We start from the raw sequence: 6,000 nt of genomic DNA, 5'->3' as shown, positions 1-6,000 counted from the left end.
CACCGCCTTTACCTTGCAATCTATTGTGTGTATACCATTGCCATCTACTACGTGTCCAAGAAATTGGATTTTGGATTTGAGAAATTCACATTAGGAAAGTTTCACTTTCAATCCAACTAGATGTAGCTTTGCGAAAACTTCTCGTAGCTTCTTTAGATGGTTTTGTAATTCTTTGCTTACTATGAAAAGAACATTTAGATAGGCATAGACTGTGTTACCTATCATTCCATCAAACAAGGTGTTTATCATTCTTTTGAATGATAGCGGCGCATTTCTTAGGCCAAATGGCATTCTTAAGAATTCAATATGTCCCATAGGCGTACTGAACGCAATTTTCTCGCGGGAATCCTCATGTAAGGGAATTTGCCAGTACCCGCTAAGTAAATCTAAGTTGCTGAAGACTGCGTTGTCTTTTCCTAGTGACTTTACTAAGTCAGTTAGGACAGGCATTGGGAACCTGTCTGGTACAGTTCCCTGGTTGACTCGTCGAAAATATATGACTGGTCTCCGTCCTCCAACTTTCTTGGGAAATAAAAGTAAAGGTGAGTTCCATTGTGATGAGGAAGGTTAGATTACCTTTTGGTCCATCATGTCTTGTACTATCTAATGGACTACCGCTCTTCTGCTGTGGGGTAGCCTATATGCTGGGGTGAGCTTTCACTCAGACACACAACATCTGTTCCTTCACTGACATTTGGCAAACGTACTGTGACTCTAGTTAGTTCCTGGCTATGTAACCGTTGTACACCAGTTAACACAGCAGGCGTTAGAGTCTAGATCTGGCCACTTTCCTCAGAAATATCCTTTGAGCTACTAGGTGGAGTTTCAGAGATTGACTCCATAACTAATTGCCGCTGTGCTAAAGATTTCCCCGCGCCTGTCGAGGCAGTTATTACATGAACACCTGAAGTAAGCAATGGATGTGAAGTTTGCATTGCGTGATATGTTTTACAATTATGCGTGATTGTTTGATCTCGTGGCTGAACGTTCATGTTGTTCTGCCTTAGAGTGGTCAGACCAAGTAACTGGTCCGCTGTAAAGGCCTGGGACTTTGGGATAGAAATCCCTTACCAGACCAATCAGGTTCTTAATAAAGGAAAGTCAAGGACCATGGTTTTCTGAGGAATAGCAAACAACCGTTTGCGATTGACTTCTCTTTACTATAAAACATATAACACAAAACTCTGACACCACTCAACAAACATCAAATAATTACGGGAGTCAAACAATTAATGCAGTCAATAATTAATGGAGTTAATCAATTAAGGGAAGCAAACAATTAAAGGAATCAAACAATTAATGGGAGTCAGTAATTAATGGATTCAAACAATTAAATGGAGTCAACAATTGATAGAATCGAACAATAAAGGGGTGTCAGCAATTAATGGAATCAAACAACCATAGAATGAAACAATGAACAGATATTTCCTGAGGCAGTGGCCCTGGGGGAAGGTTCTGGAACAGGGTGATGCACACTCAGGGTAGGGAGGCGTCCATTCAACTCCACACTCGAGCGACAGCAGCCGATTGTCTTGAAATGGAAGGAGAACACCGGGGTACAGACGGAATGAGATGAATTGACGGTCGTGGTATGTGGTAGTGGTAGATGACCAGAGAATTGACAGTCAATAGGTGAAGGTCTGGGGACACAGCCCACGAGTCCAGGACCTATGATGAGATCACAGCCAGAATTTGACGAACAGCTGGGTAGCTAGATAGGGACTGTATGGCGGCTGGGTTGAATCTGCCGGTGACCCAGATAGACGCTGCCGTTCTCACCTCTGTCCAACCGCCCCAAGTGTCGTCCGCACCAGCAAACGAGAGAGTAAGCAGCCGTAACTAGCAGGAAGATCGTTTCCGCCTTTACACAGCTCCCCCAACAAAAATCTAGTGTAAGGTAGATTGAAACTTAAGATTAGCACACAAAGCATAATCAGCTTACAACAAATGCCTAAATACACATTGCACAATAAAGAAGGGTCAAAGAAAAGAATAGGTGGTAACTTGATGTCCAAAACGTAAGGCCCTATCAAGGAACTGCACGTGGGGTCCACTTCAGTCCAAGTTTAAGTTTGGGCCTATTTCCAGTCGTAGAGGATTCTTCTATCTCGTCAGGTGTTGGCAGCAACTGGCAACCGAGGTAACAGACTCTGGCGTCCGAACTTCACCGGAACTCTTGCAGGGTAGTGCCTCGACTAACTCCAGCATGGGGACGTCGTCAAGGACACGAGCAATGTGGGTCCTGCAATTATATTGCTTTAACAAATTAGCTTGATGTAATTTAGGCTTCTTAGAGGAAGGGGGTGAGAATCGTCCAACAAAATCTATGGCTACCCGAGAACATGGTTCTGCAATGACGGGTAAGGGTTCAAGTGGAACAGGACGGACTCTACCCTTGGCGAACATACGTGGGCACTGATCACATCTCCTACAAAAAGCTCTAATATCCGCTCCCATACCTGGCCGGTAAAACTGATCAGCAACCTTCCTATAAGTTTTCCTATGAGAACAGTGACTTGCTAGAGGGCTCTTGTGAGCTACAGAGAGAATGTTACTACGACAATCAGCAGGGACAACAAGTAAAAACCGACCTACTTTGGCTGGTCGCTTGGATGAAACACAAGACCTGTGTAACACCCCATTAATAGAAACAAACTTATAAACCGACCCATCTCTCACCTGATCCTCCTCCCGGAAGTCACCTTCTCCCTTACGAGCTTCAGAGTGGCACACGAGTCTTGAAGCTTGGCGAACTCATTGGGAGTCACAGTCAGTGGCAACAAATTCGGCAGAATTAGGGGATGCGGTCGTTTCACCTTCGCCGTCCGAGTCTCTACAGCTTGGACAATGGCTGCAGGCGTGGCGGCGTGTGAGGGTGGCGAGGCGACCTCGGCAGGTGGCGAGTCGTCGTCGTCAGCAGGTGGCGTGGGGACTGGTGCTGGTGGCGAGGAGACTTTTAACGGTTCCGGGTCGTTAGGGTCACGAACACCGGGAACATTACCAATGAGGACACTAGCAAATTTAATGGGAGCTCTTACCACATTAGACCAACCAGTCAAATAGGGGCAACGCAGGTAGCACCTAACAACAGGGAACTGGTCAACACGACCAAAATAATCGGACACGCTAACCTTCGGGCAGCTGGAGGTGTCAGCGTCAGGCAGGGCTTTCTCAGAGACAATAATGCACGATCAACCAGTGTCGCTGATGAAAGTAGATGCCCTAGACCCATTTACTGTTCCACTGACACAATAACGGGGGCAGCTCCTGTCTTCCAAACAGAATCCGACCTTGTTGCTGGGTTGATGAGTGTCAGCAGCCTTGAAGGCGAAGGGATTCCTGGTACAGCGAGAATGAATGTGCCCTTCTTCCCCGCAGCTGTGACACCGCACGGCTGGTGAACTACTCCTGTGTACTCCTGGGGATGGTTCCTCGGAGGACGGAGGCTTCGCAATCTTCACTACCGGAGGGGAAGACTTGGGGTAGGCGTTGCGAGCAGACGCCCAGTTGTCGGCAAGATGCACAGCTACTCTAAGCGTCGCTGGCTGGTGTTCTTTGATGAAAACTCTCAAGTCTGGAGGTAGAGAAGACAAAAACTGATCTAATATCATGAAGTTAGAGAGAGACTCTAAGGTTTCTTCAACCTCTGGTGCCTCCAGCCATTGTTGAAACAAACGACCCAGGTGAATCGAAAACTGCTGGTACGTTTCTCCCACTCCAATCTTCGTTCTGCGGAAATCAGCACGATAACCGTCAGAGGTCTTGTTAAATCCTCGCAAGAGAGCTTGCTTCAACAAGACGTAATCTCGGGTGATGTCGGCAGACAGGGACGTGTAAATTTCTACCGGCTTACCACTAGGCTACCCAACCTTACAGCATAGCGATCTGGGTCTACACCAAGCAGCTCAGCAACCCATTCAAACCTAACAAGGTAGGAGGCAATGTCTTCTTCACGGTACACAGGCAAGCTGGGTTTTACCACATTGTCTTGTATACGGCCAGAGGATTCTGGTCTACTTGAAGCATTAATCCTAGCTAGTTCTAGGCCCTTTTCTATCTGCAACTTAGCTAATTCGAACTCTCTTTCCCCATTTCTGCTGCTTTCCTCCATCTCTCTTTCTCTCTGACGTTCCTCCAACTCTCTCCCTTTCTGAAGTGCCTCCATCTCTCTCTCTTTCTGAAGTGCCTCTCTCTCTTTCTGATGTGCCTCTCTCTCTCTCTCTGACGTTCCTCTCTCTCGGCATTCTGTTGGGAGACCACATACTGACCAATCTCATTACCTGTCAGACCCAGGGCCACCGCTTGACCTTTCAACACCTCAAAAGTAGACATAATGATCCGAAAGGCCAAGAACTTACCCCGCAAATAGCCAAAGGTAACTCACCTAGTGGCTCAATCAGACCAGTAAATGATTTGATCCGACTGGAGGGAACCTTGTTCTGCACCCAGCCCAGCTGAATCACTCTCAGGGTAACGAAACCGCACCAGGTGAAACAATAACAAAAATGCTATGACAGCATCCACAGTGCACCCCAACCAACACTAATTAACTTCCCCAAATACAAGGGAGAGCAACAAAATTAGCACACAGAAGGAAGGGATAACCCCTGAGCAACACTTACTTCCGGGCCACAGACAGCAAGGAGGCGCGCTCACGGCGACTTACAACAACACCGAAACGAATATTAAACCTCAGAAACCAAAGGTCAGAGACAATCCTGGCAAGGCACCACTTGTAAAGGCCTGGGACATTGGGATAGAAATCCCTTACCAGACCAATCAGGTTCTTAATAAAGGAAAGTCAAGGACCATGGTTTTCTGAGGAATAGCAAACAACCGTTTGAGGTTGACTTCTCTTTACTGTAAAAAATATAACACAAAACTCTGACACCACTCAACAAACATCAAATAATTACGGGAGTCAAACAATTGATGCAGCCAATAGTTAATGGAGTTAATTAATTAAGGGAAGCAAACAATTAAAGGAATCAAACAATTAATGGGAGTCAGCAATTAATGGATTCAAACAATTAAATGGAGTCAACAATTGATAGAATAGAACAATAAAGGGGAGTCAGCAATTAATGGAATCAAACAACCATAGAATCAAACAATGAACAGATATTTCCTACGGCAGGGGCCCTGGGGGAAGGTTCTGGAACATGGTGATGCACACTCAGTGTAGGGAAGCGTCCATTCAACTCCACACTCGAGCGACAGCGGCAAATTGTCTTGAAATGGCAGGAGAACACTGGGGCACAGACGGAATGAGATGAATTGACGGTCGTGGTGTGTGGTAGTGGTAGATGACCAGAGAATTGACAGTCGATAGGTGAATGTCTGGTGACACAGCCCACGAGTCCAGGACCTATGAGATCACAGCCAGAATTTGACGAACAGCCGGGTAGCTAGCTAGTGACTGTATGGCGGCTGGGTTGAATCTGCCGGTGACCCAGATAGACGCTGCCGTTCTCACCTCTGTCCAACCGCCCCAAGTGTCGCCCGCACCAGCAAACGAGAGAGTTAGCAGCGGTAATGAGCAGGAAGATCGTTTCCGCCCTTACATCCGTTGGCAAAGAAAATGCCTTGACTATGTAGAAATCCGCTAGAAACTCTTTACTGAGCCTATTAAAACGGAGTGGTAGTGCTATCGCCCCTGCTATGTTTAACTGGATTCCTGACACACCGGACAGAGGAATGTCTGTAGGTCTTATTGGTCACTTATTTGGAGGTTATCGCTGCTGGAGTTCATTATTCGACTTTAATTAGATAACATTGGCATAGGCCCTCGTATCTATCTCTAGGTATAAATGATTGTTACCTATCCTCGCTGTTACAGTCAACACCTCCACTTTGTTTATCGCGGCGATTAATGAGCCTGTGATGGAAGCGTTGTTTTCTTGAACCGTTGACGCTATCCTAGATTGTGTTGCTTGACCCGCTCCTCTTCCCCGGAAGGCTGTATACTTGTCTCCCGTCGATTTTCCATTTCTTGCCTCA

Source organism: Homarus americanus, unplaced genomic scaffold (assembly GCF_018991925.1).
Source record: "Homarus americanus isolate GMGI-L3 unplaced genomic scaffold, GMGI_Hamer_2.0 scaffold20930, whole genome shotgun sequence".
Classification (NCBI taxonomy): domain Eukaryota; kingdom Metazoa; phylum Arthropoda; class Malacostraca; order Decapoda; family Nephropidae; genus Homarus; species Homarus americanus.
This window is presented reverse-complemented; position numbering follows the sequence as displayed.